Raw genomic sequence first — 22,940 nt, forward strand, 5'->3', positions numbered from 1 at the left:
GACACTCGCCAGCAGCAGCAGCCTCCTGTCATCTGGCACGCAGATCCGGGGGTCCACACCCCCAGGAGGGCTGCAGGGTTGTGCTGGATTCCTCCTGGGGTTGCAGGCCCCTGGATCTGTGCTGGATTACAGAAGGCTGCTGCTGCTGCCTGGGACCAGCTCTGGGTGCAGCCTGCACCCAGCCCCAGGGAAAACTGATGCTGCCACAGGCCCAGGGCAGCAGCAGCAGCCTCCTGTCATCTGGTGCACAGATCTGGGAGCCCATACCCCCAAGAGGGCTGTGGGACTGTGCCGGACTCCTCCTGTGGGTGTGGGCCCCTGGATTTGAGCTACATGATAGGAGGCTGCTGCTGCCACCTGGGACTGGCACTGGGTACAGCCCATGCCCAGCACCAGGTTCCATGGAGCTCAGCCTGGTGGTGGGAGGCAGAGCACAGCCCTGGCTCTACCAACCTCTGGGGGTGAGAGGCAGGCAGAGCCACCTTCCACCACTGGGCTGAGCTCCACGGGGCTGTGGAGCCACTCGGAGTGCAGCCTGGCGGCAAGAGGTGGGCAGAGCCAAGGCTGAGCTCTGTCTCCCACCTCTGGGCTGAGCTCCGTGGGACTACGGAGCTGCTTGGAGTGCAGTCTGGCAGTGGGAGGTGGGCAGAGCCAGGGCTGCACTCCACATCCCTCCATTGAGATGAGGTCCTTGGGGCTGTGCAGCTTCACAGAGTGCAGCCCGGCCATGGGAGATGAGCGGAGCTAGGGCTGCGCTCCACCTCCCACTGCTGGGCTGAGCCCCATGGGGCTCCACAGCCCCATGGAGCACAGCCAGGTGGCGGGAGGCAGGCAGAACCAGGGCTGCACTCCAATCAGTTCCATAGCCTCATGGAGTGCAGCCTGGCTGTGGGAAGTGGGCAGAGACAGGGCTGTGCTCTGCTTCCCGCTTCCAGGCTGAGCTCCCTGGGACTGCAGAGCTGCTCAGAGTGCAGCGCAGCAGTGGGAGGTGGGCAGAGCCGGGGCTTCACTCTGATCGGTTCTGCCAGCCCTATGGAGCTCAGCCCAGCAGCGGGACGCAGGGACAGCCAGGGTGGCACTTCACGTCCCACCACCTGTCTGAGCTCCATGTGGCTGCCAGTGTGGTCGGAGCACATCCCTGAGTCTTCCCTGCCTCCTGCCACCAGGCTGCTTCGAAACTTGAAATGTTTTGAAACTTTCAAAATACTTTGAGTGCTCTCATTTCTCTTTGAAACTGTTTCAAAGCTTTTTGTTTCATTTCAATTTCACTGTGTCAAGCTTGAAATGCAATGAAATGGCTTTGAAACAAAACACTCAGTGAAATTTCACACAGCCATAATAGCCAGCTGGTCTCCTGACTGCCTGCTCTTCTACAGCTAGCCTATTCTATGCAATGGTTTATTAACTGGCTGTAGGTATGTCCCTTTTCCTACTGCAGCTCCGTGTCTAGTAGGTAGGGATTCCTGGCTGCCTTCCCCTTTGCAGCTGGCTGCTATTCAGTTGCCCTAGATAGAGGGCAGCTTTCTTTTTCCTTAAAGTGACAGGAGCCCCAGATTCCCTGTTACATACTTAATTGCACCTTCATCAATGATCTAGAAGATGGGATGGAGTGTACCCTCAGCAAATTTGTGGATGACACCAAACTGGGGGGAATAGTAGATATGCTGGATGGTAGGGCTAGGATTCAGAGACCTCAACAAATTGTGGGAGTTCAACCAAAATAAATTTCATGAGGTCTGTCACAGGGCATTAAGGTGCCCTGGTCCTAGAAGAGCAGAAACTGCCTGGGGAGAGAGCCCAAAGAGAAAGACAGAAGCCCAGGTGCAGGTTACCAGGGCAACAAGCCAGAGGGCAAATTAGCCTGCACCTGCACATGGTGAGCTGACCAGAAGGGGCAGGGCCTTGGGCCCATATAAATCCCAGGCTGGAGTTAGGGTGGGTAGTTCCCTGCTAGCAGCTGGAGGGGAAGGAGCCTCCAGGGAGGATGTGCCCGGTGATGCAGCAATGACCTGATATGCTCCACCTAGGGCTAGTGGGGCTCTGTGAGCTCTGCAGGTACCCTTGCTTCCTAGACATTTAGTGCTAGAGATGAAGTTAGATGCTTTTTAAGGGGCAGTGCATACCCTAGTCCTGTGTATTATGTTATAGCCCAGGGGCTTATGTTTTGTTTGTTGTTTCATAACCACCAGTGGTTTGGGTGAGGCTACCTGGGGAAGGAGGAGGCCTCATTGGGGGCCTACTGCAGCGTGGGGACCCTGGCACCAGAGAGGTCGTGGCACGTTGGGGGTGCACAGACCCCGTGCCAGAGAGGACACAGAGACAGATTGGGCTGTGGAGAGCCCAGGCACCAGTGAGGTACAGAGACAGACCAGGCTGCAGAGAGCCCAGAGAGGACAAGGGGGCCAAATCACATTAAGGCCTAGACCAGACAATGTCAATGCCATCTGCGAGGCTTGGGGCGTGGTAAAGGGGCAGTTGGAGCCACACATATAGCCAAAGGGCTGGGGTGTCCCAGGGACATCTATTTTGAAACGGGACCCACAAGGGGTCTGGGACTCATGTAGTTCAGGGAAGTCCAATAGTACTGTGTGTAAGTAGGTTTAAAGGCAGCCTCCCTACTCATTACCATTACATCAAGATGTGGCGGGTGAGAACAGAGGGTGCCCGGTGGGCCACATTGGCATGGTCAAGGGGCCCTAGGGGTAACACGACCATCCTTGAGAACCCCATCCTATGACAAGGTCCAGTAAGGACAAATGGAAAATCCTGTACTTAGGACAGAACATTTCCATGCACTGGTACAGAGTGGAGACTGACTAGCTAAGCAGCATCTCTGCAGAAAAGGACCTGGGGGTTACAATAAGCCGAATATAAGAGAACAGTGTGCCCTTGTTGCACACAAAGATAAGGTCATATTGGATTGCATTATTCTTCTCTATTCAGCACTAGAGAGGCCACATCTGGAGTACTGTGTCCAGCATTGAGCCCCCCCACTGCATTAAAGATGTGAACAAATTAGAAAGAGTCCAGCGGAGGGCAACGAAAGTGGTTAGGGGCTGGGACACATTACTTCTGAGGAGACTCTAACGGAACTGGACTTATATAGTCTGTAGTAATAAGAAATTAGTGATTTTTTTACTACTACTATTTCTCCTTCCGTTTGCAAAATGGAATTTTTTTAATAGATTTTTTTCTACAGGAAACCTTAACAATGCTTTTGTTTTTTTGTTTTTTTTCAACATGGACCTTTTCCTGATATTTTTATGGGTTCCTGTAAAATTTTTTTTAAAGTCCACAAATTTCACATTTCATTCATAAGGTCTCTATCTTTCAACTATCTCTTACATTATTTTCATAGTGACACTTGGCATAATCACATTTAAAAAGAAAATAACACCTGCATGCCCTGCCTTATGTTACTTACTTGTTGTTTTATTTGGCAACATGAATGTAAACATGAATCATATTTGTGTTTCATTTTGTTTAGCGGCCTACACTTCATGTTGTTGAATAAATTAAGGAATGTAGAGTATGTATGCAAATTAGTGGGTTGTGGTGCAATCAGTTTTTCATGTGTTCACTCAGGATGATAGAACCGTTTGTTGCCGGCACAAGGTGCCCGAGGGAGGCAACAATTGGGTTCGTTGCCCAGTGTGCATCGCGCGAAATAAACACACTGGGGGAGAAGCAGACAGAGTTTATTTGAGCTCAAGTAAAAGGGACAGGGAGACTGTATTGTCTCAAATCCTGCACACCTAACCCTGCAACAGCGGGATCTTTATACCCCGGTCAGTTTCACTGTCAATGATTTTCCACCAGCTGGCCTCCGCTCTTTCTCCCCTTTCCCTCCTTTCTCTCTCCGAGCGGTGCCCTTGCAATCCACAGATAACAGTTTTAGCTCGCCTGTTTTCCAGAAGGACAGGAGATTGCAGGCGCCAAAGAAAGGGTTACAAAGGTTGGGCAAGGGGGGGTTTTGGCTCTTCTGAGCCTGGAGCAGGACTTCCTCGACACTCGTGGTCTTCCGTCCCTCTGAGTTACCCAGGGTTATGCCCAGTGACACCAACACGTTCAATACATGAGACTGGATACCAGTGACAGATAAATAATATTATATTTGGTGTGATTTTTGTTTACCTTGTGATTTCTTACTTTACTTAATATATGTATATGGTATATAAGTGTACATTCTCCTTGGGGAATGCAAAATATACAATTTTTCAGTAGACTTCATAACATAGCCAGTGTGATATTGATTTCAAGCTGGATGTTGGTCACACAGCAGTGGGATTATGTATCCTAACTTTAGACTCCTATTTCTTGAATTCTCATGTTTCCCACTGCTGGTCCTCCTGCTAAGCAATTTGGTACTGTCTCAGTCTTGACAAAATCTAGCTAAATAAATAATAGTGTAAGAAAATAAGCAGGTAACTAGGTTAAATAACTGTACAAAAACTGAAAACAGTAAAATCTAAAAGTATATCAATATATGAAGATTTCATTCTGTAAAGTGCTGCCATAAAGTGAACATAAAAAGAGGTGTATTTTAAACACAAACTGTTTTAACTCATTCAATTTGTATCTTCAATGCTTAGTTTATCTCATTCAGTATGGTGAAGTCAATGTTTTCCTCCTGGAGGAGCTGTCTTTACTACAATGTGCTTATAGGTATAGAATACACACGTAAGGTCACAGCCTGTTGTTTTCATCATGCAGTGTTCAGCCATTAGTCCTTCTATGATGCTGCATGGGGTGCCACTTTTTAAATATGTTGTGGAGGAGTAGTCACATCCTTTTCTCTTTGTATGTTTTAAAAGTAAGTTCAGAGCTAGTGAAGATACCAGACTGACAGCCAGAAGACTGGAGGTGTGATTTTTATCTACATACTACAAACAGCCTAGACAATGTCAATATAAGCTTTTATTACTGTTCTTCTGTCTAATGTTCCTCTTCAGGAGAAACCACCTTTGGGATTTCATAGATTTCATAGACATTAGGGCTGGAAGGGACCTCGGGAGATCATCGAGTCCAGCCCCCTGCCCAAAGGACAGGAAGCCAGCTGGGGTCATAGGATCCCAGCAAGATAAGCATCCAATTTACTCTTGAAGGTGTTCAATGTAGGTGCTTGAACCACCTCCGCTGGCAGACTGTCCCAGACCTTGGGGGCTCGGACAGTAAAGAAATTCTTCCTTATGTCCAGCCTGAAATGGTCTTGCAGGAGTTTGTGACCATTCAACCTCGTCATCCCTTGGGGCACTCTGGTGAACAAACATTCCCCCAGATCCTGGTGGTCACCCCTGATAAACTTATAGGTGCCCATCAGATCACCCCTGAGCCTGCGCTTTTCCAGGCTAAAGAGTCCCATGGCTCTCAGCCTGTCATCGTAAGATCTGTTTTCCTGACCTCTGATCATGCATGTGGCTCTCCTCTGGACTCTCTCAAGCTTCTCCACATCCTTTTTGAATTGTGGAGCCCAAAACTGAACGCAGTACTCCAGCTGCGGCCTCACCAAGGCCGAGTACAAGGGGAGAATGACGTCCTGGGATTTGCTCGAGAAGCATCTATGGATGCATGCCAGCATTTTGGTCGCTTTACTAGCCGCAGCATCGCATTGCAGGCTCATGTTCATCTTGTGGTCAATGATGACCCCCAAGTCTCTTTCTTCTGTAGTGCTAACCGACATAGCACTGCCGAGCCTATAAGGGTGCTGCAGGTTTTTCCTCCCAAGGTGGAGAACCTTGCATTTTTCGGTGTTAAACACCATGACGTTCTCGTCTGCCCATTTGCTGAGCTTGTCCAGGTCAGCCTGGATCACCCGCCTATCTTCTGGCGTGGATGTTTTGCCCCAAAGTTTGGTGTCATCGGCAAACCTGGCCAGTCCACTCCTGACTCCAGTGTCCACATCGTTAATGAAGATGTTGAACAGTATGGGTCCCAGGACAGAGCCTTGAGGGACCCCACTGGTCACAGGGCACCACGATGAGTGACTGCCATCAATCACAACCCTCTGGGTCCGACCACGAAGCCAATTTCCCAGCCAGTGGATCATGGTGGAGCCAAGGCCACAACTGGCCAGTTTGGCCAAGAGGTGATCATGGGATACCAGATCAAAAGCTTTTTTGAAGTCAAGATATATGACATCAATCTCTTCTCCCTTGTCCAGGTGATAGGTCACCTGGTCATAGAAGGAAATGAGATTGGTCAAACAAGACCTACCCGCAACAAACCCGTGCTGGCTGCCCCTTAGAATGTTAGCCTGGGCCAGTCCATAAAGGATGGCCTCCTTAATAAACTTTTCCAAGGTCTTCCCCAGGATAGAAGTCAGGCTAATGGGCCTGTAGTTAGCCGGATCCACTCTCCTCCCTTTCTTGAAGATCGGCACCACATTGGCCTTCTTCCAGTCTTCGGGCATTACACCAGAGCACCAGGAGTTTTCAAAGATCCGTGCCAGGGGCTGGGCTATGACGCTCGCCAGCTCCTTGAGTTCCCTGGGGTGCAGGTTGTCAGGGCCAGCTGACTTGAGGGTATCCAGCTTCTCAAGGTGTTCCTTCATGAGGTCAGCATTGATGGAGGGTAGGGGATCCCCCTCACCCAGATTTCCCTGTCCCATAGCAGGCATGGGCATCCCGTGTGACTGATGAAAGACTGATGCAAAGTACCTATTTAATAGGTTGGCTTTTTCCTGGGCGTCAGTTGTCAGTTGCCCCATCTGGTTTAGCAGGGGTCCAACATTGCCCTTGCTTTTCCTCCGGCTCCCCACATATCTGAAAAAGGACTTTTTGTTGTCCTTGATGCCTGAAGCTAGCTGGAGTTCAGTTGCAGCCTTGGCTTTCCTGGTTTGGTCCCTGCAGGACCGGACCAGCGCGGAGTAATCCTCTTTGGAGGTGAATCCCGTCCTCCATCCTTTGTAGGCTTTCCTTTTTAGCCACAGTAGGTCCGCTAGGTCTCTGGAGAGCCAGGGGGGCTGCTGTGCCTTCTTGCTGCCTTTCCTCCGTGTTGGAATAGATTTAGCTTGTGCACTGAGGATCGCTTCCTTGAGAAGCAACCACTTTTCTGGAACTCCCATCTCCCTGGGGTCATGGGATGAGTTAATTCACCTGACCTAATGTGTATTTTATTTGTAGAACCATATAAACTTTAGTGCCTCTGCAAATTATGATCACAAGAGTGCCAGTGAAGATTAGGGTTGAGCTAATTAACAGCACTTCATTAACACCAACTAGGTAGCAAGAGACAGCTAATATGGAGGGACTGGACATATTTAAATCAGCTGGTCCTGATGATCTCTACCCCAGAGTGCTGAGTTAGCAGAGGTCATTGCCGGACCCCTGGCACAGCTTTACGAGCACTCATGGTGCCCTGGTGTGGTGCCAGAGGACTGGAAAAGGGCCAATGTGGTTCCCATTTTCATAAAAAGGAGGAAGGAGGACCCAGGATACTATAGGTCAGTTTGTCTTTCCTAGATCCTGGGTAAGCTTTTTGAGAGAATTATTCTGGCACATGTCCACAAGGGGCCAGCAGGGTAGGTTACGGGTTCATTAGAGGCAGGTCCTGTCAGACCAACCTGGTGGCCTTCTATGACCAGGTCACCAAATCCTTAGATGCAGGGGTAGCAGTGGACATAGTTTTTCTGGACTTTAGGAAAGCCTTCGACACTGTCGTTCACCTCATTATCATTAAAAAACTAGGGGACTGTGGCGTCGACACCTACACAGTCAAATGGGTTACTAAGTGGCTGGAGGGCCGCACCCAGAGAGTGTTGATGAATGAGTCATTTTCGACCTGGAGGGATGTGGAGAGTGGAGTCCCCCAGGGCTCGGTCCTCAGGCCCGCACTGTTCAACATTTTCATCAGCGACTTGGATGAGGGGGTAAGAGCACCCTGTTCAAATTCAAAGACGACACTAGGAGGTGGGGGGATGTGGGCATGCTAGAAGGGAGGAATAGGCTGCAATTGGACATAGACAGGTTACAGGGGTAGGAGGAGAAGGACAGGATGGGTTTCAACACTGACAAGTGCAAGGTGATGCACCTGGGGAGCAGCATACCTACAGGCTGGGGAACTCCCTTCTTGTCAGTGCAGAGGCAGAAAAGGATCTTGGAGTCATTATTGATGCCAAAATGAACACGGGCCAACAGTGTGGGGACACAGTCAGGAAAGCCAACCATACCTTGTTATGCATCCACAGATGCATCTCAAGCAGGTCCAAGGAGGTGATCCTCCCCCTCTATGCGACACTGGTCAGGCCGCAGTTGGAGTACTGCGTCCAGTTCTGGGCAACGCACTTCAGGAGGGATGTGGACAACATGGAGAGGGTCCAGAGGAGAGAAACTTGCATGATCAAGGGGCAGCAGGGCAGGCCCTACGAGGAGAGGCTAAGGGACCTAAACTTGTTCAGCCTCCACAAGAGAAGGCAGAGGGGGGATCTAGTGGCCATTTACAAACTAGTCAGAGGGGACCAACAGGCATTGGGGGAGTCCCTGTTCCCCCGAGCATTATCAGGAGTGACTAGAAATAACAGTCACAAGCTGGCAGAGGGTAGATTCAGACTAGACATCAGGAGGCGCTACTCCACTGTTAGGGCGGCTAGGATCTGGAACCAACTTTGAAGTGAAGTGGTGCTGGTTCCTACCCTGGGAGTCTTTAAGAGGAGGCTAGATGAACACCTTGCTGGGGTTTGACCCCAGTACTTTTTCCTGCCATGGCAGGGCGTCGGACTAGATGATCTGCTCAGGTCCCTTCCGACCCTACCAACTATAAAAGTATGATGTATATGTCACTGTAATTTGTTACCAAGGATTCATTCACAGTCCGAAATTCCATAGCTTCATAGAGTTTAAGACCAACAATTTATAAAATCTATACAGACTGATCAAGTCACCTCTGTGGTAAGATGAATAACTTAAGCTCTTTAAGCCTCACAATGTAAGGCTGGTTTTCTAGTGTGCAGGTCATTTTAGAGCCTTCTTTCAACTTCCTTTAATATTTCCATATCCTTCTTGGGTATGGATGACCAAAATGGGAACTGTCCTAGTAAGCTTACATACCTCTGTAAGCAGCACTGACTGCTTTTCTATTTTCACTGATAATTTTTTTTTATACATCCAAGAATTCAGAAGGCCTTTTGGTCCAGTAGTACAGAGAACTCGCATTGAGGCTATTTTTTGTAATAACTTCTATCTCCTTTTCTACATCACTCCTTTCCAAAGCAAAATTACCCTTCTTTTTAACATAACCTGTGTTCTAGGTGCTCACCTGTACTACCTTGTATCTGTTACATAATATAAAACTTACTTTACTGGATTGTGATCATATCATGTGCAATTCAGTTTGCTCTGTATCAGTAACTTGTCCTCCTCATTATTTGCTATTCAGCCAATCTTTGTGTCATTTGCAAAGTTTACCAGCCAAGAGTATATATCATTATCCAGACTATTGATAAAAATATTAAATAATATCAGAACAGGAACCAAGCATTTGGAAACCTCACTAGAAATTAGCCATGCTCATTGACTTCTCATTGACCACTTCCCATTAATCACATTTGGAGATGTCAGTGAGCCAGTTCTTAATCTATCCAAAATTAGTCCTGTTAATTAAATAAATAAACTACACAAGTGAGGACTGTGACTTTCATAGAATCTGTGATCTGCAGTACAATTCTGTAATTTATAATAATGCAGGGCATGGAGCATTTACAGAGGTAGGCAGACAGGAAAGCAGCTAAAGAAGATGCTGAAAGTTTAATAATTACTACAAATTCCCTTTAGCTTTGAGGAGAGACCATGTAATGCAGAAAACCATTTAGTGATAAGCAGTGCCAACTCTAGCATGAACATTCACACTACTTTGTGTTTCAGATGAGAGAGAGATTATTGAACCATTTCTTCTTGCAAAACCTAGCCCTTTTATGTTTATATGGAAAAGTGAAAAATAGAACTCTAGGTAAACTCCACAAGCATGATCATGTATATTTTCTACTCTTTTTATACATTTCCTTCCATTGAATGACATTTTCTCTCTTCAAGTGGTGTTGAATAATTCTGCATACCACTCTGCATGTACTAGGCGAACAGTATTTTTCCATTTTCTGAATGTAACCCTCTTATCAAAAATTTACTTTTTGTCTGCTTGGCTAGTGGCATGTGCCCTTCTTTTTCCTCACTCAGCTGAGTGATTTTTTTTAGGTCTGAAATGCACTGTTACAAAGAACCAGGTTACTCAGAAAACTTTTAAAAGCTGCCTTTAAATGCAAGTTTAATGCAGCATCTGAAAGCATTCCAAAGCCAAAATTTGCTGTGGGCCAAATTTCTAATAGCTTCAGAACTCTCAGCTGGGAATGTGGGGTGTCAACATTTTTTGTTGGCTTCTTCTCCCATCCCCCTTTTTTATTTTTAGCTTACTAGTTATTATGCTAATTAACTGGTATACCTTAAGTGATTTTACTTGTCCTTGGAAACCTAGTAAGGTACCTGTGTTTAATTCAAGACAGTACCTCTCAAACTCTGGTTTATTTATTACAAGAAAAACCTTAGTTGACTCTGTAGTTGCCATAGGTTTTAGATGACCTCCTATCTGCCCCGGTAAAGCAAATGGCGGTACTGATAGAAAGTAGTGATGAAGAGGAACAACATCTTCAGAGATGCATGTAAAAAAACCCTGTTTTTTAATGTGGCACTTTTTGTGACACCAGGAATATTTACTGTGGTATTCAGAAGCTCCTTCTGCACCATTGCTTTCCTGCTTATTTGTACTCTTTCATTAGAGAAGCTGCTTGAAAATAGTTCACTAAAACAGTTTTACATCAGAAAACATCATTTCATTAAAACCAGATGAAATATATTAGGACAAGTCAATTCAGATACTTTTCCACCCCAAAATTGGTAAAATGAATCATTTACGTTCTCTCATTTCACTTGGAGAATATAAAAATATGCTATTTTGATTTGTATATTGAAATTTTAAAAACTTTTATAAATAGACTTTATAAATTGGATTGAATGTTTATTTCATTTTGACATTTTCAAAATCAGTTTACCTTATTAAAATTATGCAGTTAGGCATCATAAAAGTAAAACAATTCATTGTTTCTGGTTTGATTTTCTTTTAAAAAATTCTATGCTACAAAAACAAAAAGCTTCAGAATTTCAACCCTTTGCTCTGGCAAGTTTCCAACTTTTCCAAAGACTGAGAATTCTGATTACTGATCAGTTTGTATTAAGTGTGCAGCTTGAAAGGAATCAACTTGTGTATAAATTTTGCTCATGCTGTCTTGTTAGCATATTAGACTCCATCTCCTGAGGAATGGCATCATGGATTCACCCTAAAACCAAAATGTCTTTGTGCTTCACTGTATGGATATGCTCCCAAATTAGATATAGTCTGAAGGTATTTTACACCTGTGTGTATGTAGCTAGTGGGCCTGTGCAAGTTGGCAGTGATCTGATCCGGCTTCAGATCTGGCTGCTTTGGATGGCTGCGATCTGATCTGGAGCTCCGGACTGTGTTTCCGCCTCAATCCGGCGGAAGTAGCTCTGAAGCTTTGGAGCAGCCTCGGAGATCCAGCCATAGGGTATAATGGGAAATCAATGAAATATCTATAACTTTGTTGTTTCACGTCTGGTTTGAATGAAACTTGCATGGATTGTAGCCTCTGCTGAGGGCATGAAATCTGCTAAGTTTCAAGAAGATCAGTGCAGGGGTTTGGGGGGAAATGTACCCCAAATTCTTGAAAGCAAAGCTCCTGTCATGTCTATGTGTTACAACACCGGGGTAAAAATGGCAGGGGTGGTAGCTCTGACTGAGGCCACAAAGCCTGCCAAGTTTCAAGAAGATAGGTGCAGGGGTTTGAGGGGAACTTCCCCTCAAGCTGCGGACAAGCAAAACTCATGCCATGGGTGACAGTGTGTGTGTTAAGGCACAGCAGGATGACAGCTGCAGCGATGGTGGCCCCTGCTGCGGCCACGATGCCTGCCAGCTGTGGAGGAGATCAGTGCAGGGGGAGTCTGGAGCCCTGCACCCCTAGCTGCTGACAGACAAAACTCGTGCCAAGACTGTGTCTGTCTTGGGGTAGTTGATTGTCTGTATTGATTTTTTTCCTCTCCTTAGCCTGGTTTTGTAGGTGCTAATTGATGCTTGTTAAGTTGTTATGTACTAGCTAGGTCCCTGAGTCCCTGGTCCCTGAGTGAATCATGATTGGTTGATTAGTAACTGGTAACACAGCAGCTTAGCAGCCAGGCCTGAAGCAGTGTCTCTCCTCCCCGCCCCAAGCCAGACACAGTCAGTCCCACAGCATCCACCACACGAATTTCGCTTGTACGCAGCTTGAGGGGCAGTTCCCCCCAAACCCCTGCACTGATCTTCTTGAAACTTGGAAGGCTTTGTGGCCTCTGTAAGAGCTACCACCCCTGCCATTTTTCAGCCCCCTGTGTTGTAACGCCTAGACGTGACATGAGTTTTGCTTTTAAGAATTTGGGGTGCTGTTCCACCCCAAACCCCTGCACTGATCTTGAAACTTGGCTGGCTTCATCCTCTCTGCAGTCTACCAGTTCTGAAAATTTCATCCAAATCAGACAAAAAGCAACAAAGTTATAGATATTTTATTGTTTCCCCATTATACCCTATGGCCACAGCTCCAAAGCTCTTCAGGAGCTCTGAACCACTTCAGGAAGCCTAACGAGGCTAGTACTTCAACCAGATGTGCAGCTTCGGACCCTGAAGCATCCAAAGCTTATCCAGATCCGAAACTCTGTCCAAAGCCTCACACAGCCCTAGTAGCTAGTGTTAAAGCATGTTTACTTTTATTTTATTATGTCTGTATGCATTATAGTAGTTGACATGAATGTAATGGCTTCTGTAATTTCATGATGAAACTGGAGGACAGTCAAGTAAGAACACATTCAAAGGGTATCCAATTGGTATGCACCCAGTTGGCCAGACAGGGTGGTGAAAATGTATGGTTGAAAAGGAGTCTCCACTGTAACTGCAAATGGTCAGGTGAGGTAGTTAGGTTTTCTCACACCCAAAAGAGACCAATTGCTGGATCAGGTAGGATGGGTGATGGTGGGTGTTTGTAAAACAATAGACATTCTTATTCAGAGAAGGTCACATTTGCCCCCCATATGGATTGAACAATGGTTAAATGCCATATTTATTTGAACTTAAGATGAGGTATCCCCCCCGCATACAAAATGGGGAGGGGAGGATGAGGATGTCCAAAGGGATTTCCTGTGTACCTCTCTGTTCCAAGTCATAGCTTTTTAAACCTCTCCCATCTCCCGTTAGTTTTTAGGGAGAAAGAATATCATGTGGGTAACCTTTCCCCCTCTACCTGGTAGGACATGGTTATAGGAGAGTCTCCACCCTTTGTCAGACAGAAGCGTTTGAGCCAGTTCACCACATTTACTCAAGTTGACCTTGCATTTTAAGGTAACCCCACCTCCAATAATTAGATTCTATATATAGAAAATTTATAAATTTGTTATAATTTTCTAGGTATAGAATCAAATTATTGGAGGGTGCCCTTAAATTAATTCCCCTCTCCCCCCACTCCTACAGCAGGGAAGGCAGTGGTAGCTGCGGGGTAGGGAGACAGGTGCCCTCTGCCCTCCCCTCTTCCCCTTACAGACTTCTTGCTTCCCTTACCAGACCCCCGTCTCCAGCTTCCCACAGTCTCTTCCCCTTCCCTCCTACTCCCCACAATCTCTACCCTTTCTCACCCCTCCTGCCCCCTTATTGTCAGAACCTGCTAGGGCTCTTCTCTTTTCTGGAGAATGGCACATGGAAGTATATCCCCTGCTGGCCATGCAGCAGTGTCAGTACTGCTGACTGGTTGGGCAGAGGTCATGTGTTGGCACTGCTGGGGAGGGACAGAGTTTCCATGAATTCTGTGCCTGGGAGGGAACTGAACCTAAGCCAGAGCCAAGCTGCACCTGACAGTAAGGAAGGGGAAGGGGTACAGTGGGGAGGCAGAAGCTACAGAGGGTAAGTGGAGACAGAGAAGGTGGGTGCACCATGAACTCTGGTGGAGGATGGTGTTGCCCTGAGGGGTCAGGCCAATGCTCAGGATCTCAATATTGCACTGTTAGACAGGAGGGCATGGTGTACAACTGCACATGCACACATAAAAATCAATTAAGCACACACTTGCTAGGTGCATACACCCCTATTAGGCATACACACTCATACTACCAGCTCAGGCACATACACTATACACCCCAAAAGTTAGACACAGATCACTAATTTGTATATCACACAATCCCATACAGACACACACATATACAAACACGCCCACTCAAACTAGCAACTCAGATACACGCACATTCAAAATAATTAGTCTAGGTTCACACACACTACACACACCAAATTTAGACAGAATCAGTTACCAATACCTGCATATTCAATAAATGTATGTGGATTACTAATTCATATACCCCCCCACACACACACAGTGATATCTATGTATGTATGTATGAGTATATATGTGTATTCACTAATTTACACACATACCACCCATCTATACATACACACAGGTGAGTTCCTAAGTTGGGTGTTGTGTTGTGTATGTACGTATGTGCTTGGTGTACTTGGGATACCTGGGCAAAAGGTTAAGGTAAGAAAGTAGAAGTGTAAGGAGTTAAAGTTACCAGGGCCAGGATTAGAACCGGTAGACTACAGGGCTGAAGAACTGAGGCTCAGGGGTGACTTTAGGTTAATTGATCTTAATTGAGTAAAAGACAATGCCCAAAGCCTGCAGAACGGGAAGCATGCTGGCAGAGTCTGGGACTGGAGCCAGAGCTTCAGGGGAGCTGAAAAGGTAGATAGGGAGAGGGAAAAATGGGACTAAGGGAGAGTGTGGGTGTTAAAGAGGGGCTCTGCATGTGGGGAACCAGAGGATGGCTCCGGAGCAGTTAGAGAAGTTGTAGAGAGCGGCAGTAGGTGCTGGAAGCTGGAGAGAACTACAGGACAGGTAATAGGAGCTGGGAAGCTGCAGGGGGAGGGGGGAAGGCTGAAAACAGAGAGATGGACAGCAGAAAATCACAGGAAAAGCAGCAGGAAAGCAAGGATAGGCTGAGAGGTGGCAGAAAAGGGGAGATGGAATTGGGAGGAAATTGGGAAACTAGCAGAGAGGGTGGGAACTGGAGCTGAGAGAGAGAGAGAGGCTGAAATTTAAGACAGGGAAGGGACTGGGATTCAGTAAAATGTGACCCAACTCGGGGTTGCAAATGACAGTGGTTTTACTGAACAGGGGAGATGGTGATTGGTTCCCTTGCACCCACCCACCCACACAATGGCAGCAGGGGTTAGAGAGGCTTGGTGTGGGGGCTGAAGTCCACTGAAGTCCAGGAGGGGAGAGGGAGAGGGAGAGAGAGAGAGAGAGTCCAAATTGTAGGAGGAAGTATGCAGGTAATATCTACCTATCCAGGATGAAAAGGGGCCCTTGTCTAGTAGATGTTGTCCAGAGGGGGTTGCTGGCAGGGCCTCTGGGTGGTGGTGTGGCATGATGCTGGTCCAGATGGAGAGGGTGTCCCACTGGATCTGTCTACATTTCCCCTTTTCATAGGGGCAGACCTTGTGTGACCCTGGTGACAGGAAGCATGCCCAGGCAAGGGTCAGCCCCTGGCATACTGAGCATGTGTGCTCCATGCAGGGATGTGCAGTTCTGAGTGTCTGTAATGGTGAGAGTTGCTGGTTCTGCAGGGTCTTTGGTTTTTTGAATGCTGGTCTTGTCTCTGTTCCTGGATGAGGTCCGTGTTTCCTGGATGAATCAATGCGAGGTGATGGCCCAGTTGTTACAGGCCATTCAGTAGAGGCCTGCTACCATTGTATTTCAATCATTCCCAATCCCAATCCCACTCATTCATTGGAGAACCAATTTACATGGGAGGAATACGTGACTCATACAGTTGTGACACACAAGGGATGCCTGGGCAGAGGACGCAAGATGGAGACTTGACACATAAAATGGAAACTTGACATGACTTTGGTTCACTTACAAACACAGGCCTAAACCATACAATATCCATATGAAACAAAAAAAATCAATACAAAAATGATAATAATACAATATAAAACAATGGATACAAAACCAAAAACTTGCTACCAAAATAAAAATGTTTAAAGCTTATCCTACATCTTAGCTTACTTATACTTATCTACAGGGAATAGAGTGGGAGATAAAAAGTCAGAAATGGTTGGGGAAGGGGAGGGAATGCAATTAAAAAGAAAAAGAAAAACTGAGGGTTTTGCTACAATGAAAAAGGAGCACCCACAGCTTCCCATCTAGGATCTTGATGGCAGCCCAGCTGGGCCCACCTGGCAGAAGGGGTGTTTTTCCACTCTCTCCCTACCCACCCCTGAGAGTTCCCAGCACAGCAAGAAGTGTTGCAGCCCTGCACTGCTGCTTTTGGCTGCAACTGAGGTAAAGGAGCCTGCCTGCCACAGGAGGATTTGGTCCGGCCTCCATTAAAATCTGACCTGGGAAGCAGGTTGACACCATTTACAATGATAAGCAATAGTTCAGAGAGTTATGATTTAGCAGCTTTGGTGAAACAGCACTGAGATGGCTGCTTCTTCCATGACTAAATTTATGATACATAATTTCTTATGTTTGAATCTTTTTGTGTTTTCCTGCATTTTCCATACTGCTCTTTAAACTCCCTTCCTCACTCAGCAATGAATTACCACATTTTATCAGATCTTCCCTGCTAAAACTGAATGGGGAAAATTTGGGTTTCCCTGAAAACCCCACAGGACTGTGAAATTCTCTGAGTTACTGGGGACAAAAGAGAAACCAAAAAATGCCCCCTATCTTAATGTATTTTTCACACAGAGATTGCTGGCATTCTTGAATTATCAGCTCTATTTTTTTAATGAGATTGAATTCTGAATTTTGCTTTAAGAGTAGAATCAGCAGGGTAATCACCATAGCAACTAAAGAATGTGAGGTGAGTATTGTTTAGAAAAGAGTTAATGAATATATAATGTTGATTTTTTCCCATCAGATACATTTGCAGCAACTGTGCACAATATTGCTATAACCACCTCTCTTAAATGCTCCCTTATTTCAAAGGCTATCTTTCATATTAGTTCCAAAGTACCAACATATAGGGTCTCCTTACTTCTATTTTTAAAACTTATTTACATCAGAAATAGTGAATTATGAAATTGCAGTGGCAGAGGGAGATACTAAGGGAATAAAACCCACAGTTTTAAGTTGTCCACATGGATAGCCATTTTTTTTGGCTTAAATTTCTAGTCTTTGGCCTACGTTTGGGCATTGGTAAATTGAAAGATATGACTGTTTTCCATATCCTTCAGTTTACTGTAAGGATCATGTCTGCTTTCCAGAGGTATTCACATTAACACTGTCTACATTTCCAAAGTGTTTCCTATCACAATGAAGTACCATCTTTCTTAGGTTGGTGGAACTGTAGAAATGTCTTTGTGCTGTAATAGTTCTGGGTCCCAACCTGACCTGAAGAATGCTCAGACGTGAAGAAAAGTGATTTGTGCCTGTCATGGGGTGGGGTCCCCAAGGATGGCGGTGATCTCTTAAGGCCCTTTGACTCTGCAAATTTGGCCTGATGGGCATCCTCTTTTCTTGCCCACCACGTCTTGATGTAAATGTAAGGTAGGGAGGCTGCCTTGATGCCCAGTCAGACATGGTGCTGATAGACTTCCCTGAACCCTGTGGGCTTGTGGGCTATATGCGTAGCTCCAAACCACCCCTTTATCATACCCCAAGCCTTGCAGATGGTATTGCTGTTGTCTCTCCCAGGCCTTGCTATGACTTGGCCCCTTGGCGCTGGGCTCTCCACAGCGCTGTCTCTGGGCCCCTCAGCGCTAGGCTCTCCACAGCTCTGCCTCTCTCTCTGTGCCCCAACATGCCACATCCCCACTGGCACGGGGGTCCCCACACTGCCGTGGGCCCCCAGTGAGGCCATCTCCTTCCCCCAATAGCCTCATCCAAACCACCAGTCTTATAAAACAACAGCCAAACATAAGCCCCTGGGCAATAATATAACACTGAGTCCAACAAAGAGACTGAAAGCAGTCAAGTTTTGCTTCCTTTTGGAAGGGTATGTGCTTAACTAAAGCCAACAATCAACCTGGTGGCTGAGGGCAGAACAATAAACATACAGGCAGCATCAAGATCTAGCTGCAGAGAACTATGAATGCCATCTGAAGAGGCTAGGGTGGGGTAAAGGGCAGATTGGAGCCCCACAGAAGAAAACAGGGATTGAGACCTGGAAGGATCACCTTGGGCATTGCCTCCTAGCAATATAATATCATAAGTCATGGCAGGAGAGAAACATAAGACCAGCTTCCTAGCAAACCAGGTGATCTGAAGTCGAGGTCCACCCTGTCATCGCCTATAGGGAAATGAGCTCAGGGCAGTGACAACAAGCCCTACAACACCTACAGTCATCACACTTAGCAAAGGGGGGGAGGATGGGAAAGGTAAGTATCTGCATCTATCAAGCTTGCCAGTACCTTTTAGGAAGAATAATGAAGAGCTGGCAAGGCATATTGTTATCAACACAGCAAATACTTAATTATCTGGTATAATGTTCTAGAACTATGACATTGTAACATTAACTATATATTTTCTATGTTTGTACATTCCGTGCTAATTAGCTGAATGTAGGCTGCTGGCATTTGGCTTACAAAATTTGCTGTATGTATATAAAAAAACCAGAGGGAGAGAGAGATGTTTTTAAGTGGCTTTTAAATACATTTCCTTGTAAATTAAAATCATTGGATGTACATCATTATGTAAATGAACATTTATGCTTTTTTAATAATATTGTCTATGTTTAATGCATTTTTGGTAGAGCTAATTATCCATTTCATAAAGAACAATTTGTCTTTCCTTTATGTTATTTTATAAATTGGGGAAAAAATACCCTACTCTCCCGTAAGTACTGCATGTTCAGTTCCATAGGGAGAAAGAATAGAAAGGGAGGAATATTTTCCAGAGTCAAAAATGGAGGTAAATACTAGAAGATTAAGTATATAACACAGATTTCCACTAGAATTGTGTGACGCTATTGTACTCCAGGGGCTGGCAGCTAGGGCTGTGTGAAGCTTTGGTAGCTGATTTGATTCAGAGGGGAATGAATCTCCAAATTCAAATCAAACTAAAAGCTCTGAATTGATGTGAAGTATCTGAATCGATCTGGAAAAGATTTGGTGATTTGGCCATAGACTAAACTGGTAATTCTGTTGGGGTTGGGGAGGGGGGAAAGAGGAATTGGGGCTGCGGCTGGGACAAGCTGCCCAGCTGGGGTGGGGGGCACATTATTCCAAGAGAGGGTGGGGCACAAGATGTGAGCACAGCAGCACTAAGTGCAGGGGTTCTGCCCTGCTGCTGCTTGCTCAGCCAGAGGGGTGGAAGGGCAGGATGCAGGCGTGGCTCTCTCTGGGCAGAGGTGGGCAAGCAGTGGCAGGGCATAGCCCCTGTTCCCAGTGCTTCCGCACCTGTATCTTGTGTCTAACCATGCCACCTGGCAAGCAGCAGCAGAGCAGAGTCCTGCTCCCAGTGCTGCTGTGCCTGCATCCCACACCCCACCCCATGCTGGCTGGCAAGTAGTGTCAGCACAAAGTCCCCACTCCCAGCACTGCCACGCTTGCATCCTGCACCCCTTCTCCTGTGCCAGCTGGCAAGCGGCAACAGCGCATAGTCACTGCTCCCAGCACTGATGTGGGTGTGGCAGCACTGGGAGTGAAGCCTATACCCTGCTGCTGCTTCCCCAGTCAGTGCGGGGGGTGGGGGCGCAATGCAGGTGCAGCTTGCTCCAGGCAGAAAGGAGCAAACAGCAGCAGGGTGTAGCCTTCACTCCCAGTGCTGCTGCACCTGCATCCTGTGTTGGCCTGCACCAGCTGGCAAGCGGCAGCAGGGCAAAGCCCCCCACTCCCAGTGCAGATACGAGTGCAGCAACACTGGGAGTAGGGGATATGCCCTACCACTGCTTGCCAGCCGGCATGGAAAGCCACAGGAAGCGGGCGCAGCAGTGCTGGGAGTGGGGACTATGCCCTGCTTCTGCTTGCCCCCTTCCACCCAGAGCAAGCTGCACCCACATCCCGCCCCTCCCCTGCCCCAGCCGGGCAAGTGGCAGCAGGGGACAGCCCCAGCTCCAAGCACTGTCATGCCCGCATCTGGTCCCCACCTTCCCAAGTAACGCACCCCTCACCCCGTTCGGGCAACTTGTCCCATCTGCAATCCCTCCCTTTCCCACACCCCTTTCCTTCTGCCTCCTCCAACTCCAACAGGCTTACCAGCTGGACGTAGCTGTGTCAGCTGCCTGTTTAGTCTATGGCTGAATCTCTGAAACAGTGCCAAATCTTTTGGAACTGATTTGGCCATAGCAAATCAGGACAATGATTCGAATCTCCGAATCAAATCACTGTCCTCCAAATCAGCGGAATCCGATGCAAATAATTGCCACTTTGCACCAGCCTACTGGCAACTGTTTCAAGCCATGGGTCAGAACAGCCCAGCTCCAGTCCAGTGTGTTTCAGGTGGCTTTGGTGTATCAGCAGTGAAGGGGCTTTTCCTGTGTCCAGGGCCAGGCAGATGGGGGCTGCTACCACTTTTTTTATCCCCCAGCTGTCTGGCTGGGGCATGAGAACAGCTTCCAGCCAGATGGGAGGTGTTCTGGGGCCAGACATCTTGGAACTATGTTCCCGCTGCTGCCACTGTTTCTCCCCAGCTGCTTGCTCCATGGCTGTAGCATGGGTGCAGCTTCCAGCTAGTGGGGATCTGCACCAGAGCTGGACAGCTACAAGCACTGCTGCCGCTTCTCCGTGACTGGCTCCCCACAATCCAGGCTGTACCGTGGGTTAAACTGGAATCTGCTCATCCCCACTTCAATGATTCTATAGAATAAAATCAATATCTAATAAATATCTAAAAGTAACTCTCTTATAACAATATACAGTAAGCAGGTAGGATTACATTGTAACATAGGAATAGCATGTAGGATTAACTCAGTGGGATGATTATGAGAGATGAGACACTTTGAAGGAAGACACAAGAAACCATTTTGTGGAATCAGATAAAATGAACAAAAATATTCTTAATCTTATCAGACAGTCATTAGTTTAGGAGCATAAATATTCACTTTTTATGCTAATGCCAATTTCCGAGCTGTCTTTATTAGATGAGAACTGGTCAATTTTCCTTCCTGTATATTGGACTGGAAAGAGACTGATTGTAACCCACTGTTAGGCAGTAACTTGAGAGGTGGGAGAACTAAAATCAAATATCTGCTGTACTGACTATTTGATTATTTATTCAAAGTAGCATCATAAGAAGAGACTGAAGGAGATGAGGAGATGAGCCTTGCATGTTAGATTCAGGTTAAGTCCCTGCACTCTATGTAACTCTAACCAGGAACTTGAACACAGGTTTCTCAGTGTTTGCTCTAACTATCAGGGTATTGGCTAATCCTGGTTGAGTTTTTATCACGGTTTTTGTAAAAAACCTTGTAAGGTCTCAGTCACATGCCAGTGTAGAATGGGAAATATTTTAAAATATCAAAATTTTTCATAGGACACAAAATCAGTTTCCTGTCCAACTCTTGTTACCATAGACACCTATAGTGTTACACTTACCATGCTGTTATGCAGAAATCAAGTGCTGTAACTACTGCCCTTCATTTAAAGTAGTTGTAATGAACCTTTACACATCTTTCTGGAATCAGGCAGCTGAAAGAATAGAAACCACTAACGGATGTGTCGCCACTTCAAACAAGATGAATATGAGTCATCAGTGTGACAAAGTCATCAGAAAAGCTAACTGCACTTTATCATGCATCAGGAGATGCATGACAAACAGAACCAAAGAGGGGATACTTCCTCTTAATCGGGCACTGGTCAGACTACAGTTGGAATACTGCATGCAGTTTTGGGCGCCACACTTCAAGAGGGATGTGGATAACTTGGAGAGGGTACAGAGAAGGGCCACTCTTATGGTTAACGGCTTGCAGGCCAAGCCCTACGAGGAGAGACTAAGGCACCTGGACCTTTTCAGCCTCTGCAAGAGAAGGTTGAGAGGCGACCTTGTGGCTGCCTATAAATTCATCATGGGAGGCACAGAAGGGAATTGGTGAGGCTCTACTCACCAAGGCGCCCCTGGGGGTCACAAAAAATAATGGTCATAAGCTAGCAGAGCAGATTTAGATTGGACATTAGGAGGAACTTCTTCACAGTTAGAGTGGCCAAGGTCTGGAATGGGCTCCCAAGGGAGGTGGTGCTCTCCCCTACCCTGGGGGACTTCAAGAGGAGGTTGTATGGGCATCTTGCTGGGGTCATCTGAACCCAGCACACTTTCCTGCCTCTATGCAGGGGGTCGGACTCGATGATCTATTGAGGTCCCTTCCAACCCTAACATCTATGAATCTATGAAAGATATAGTTGTAATGGCAATCCAGGAGACTCCTGGATTCATGGAATGCCTACAGCAATAGCACATGTAGTGCTGTTCAGGAATTTAAATTGTGTTTGCAAAAGGGCAGGCTGTTTTTGCTGGTTATTGTTTTAGTAGCAGTATGCGCATGTGAGAGAGAAGCAGGAAACACCACAGGAACAGGCATAGGGTGTACACAGACATCAGCTTTGTGCCACCATAAAACATATTCATAGTGACACAAAGGCTAAGTGGACAGATCTCCATGCCCCTTGTCATGCCTCAAATGCCCAAAATTTGTGGCTGCAACATAGGTGGTATGCTTTTCGTGCCCCTATTTTGCAGCTAATTATATATTAGCTTTAAGGCAGAATGGCATGACCAGGACAGAACTGCCCATACTCTCCAGTTGCCCCAGGCAGACACACCAGGGCATCAGGGGCCTGATCCTGCATGCCTCAGGAATTGGCAGTCTCAGCCTGGGGACCACACTGAAGCTGGCTTTCTCCAAAGATGCAGAGATGCTCCCAAG

The 22,940-nt window shown here is 46.7% G+C and overlaps 1 protein-coding gene across 2 annotated transcripts in view; it reads left to right on the forward strand.

Moving 5' to 3' along the window:
* Positions 1-22,940, forward strand: part of GRID1 (glutamate ionotropic receptor delta type subunit 1) — a 1,131,580-nt gene that overhangs the window by 987,210 nt on the left and 121,430 nt on the right. The gene's annotated exons all lie outside the window — the stretch shown is intronic.

This window comes from Crocodylus siamensis, chromosome 7 (genome assembly GCF_052110815.1).
Source record: "Crocodylus siamensis isolate JL-2025a chromosome 7, ASM5211081v1, whole genome shotgun sequence".
In the NCBI taxonomy this organism is placed as follows: domain Eukaryota; kingdom Metazoa; phylum Chordata; order Crocodylia; family Crocodylidae; genus Crocodylus; species Crocodylus siamensis.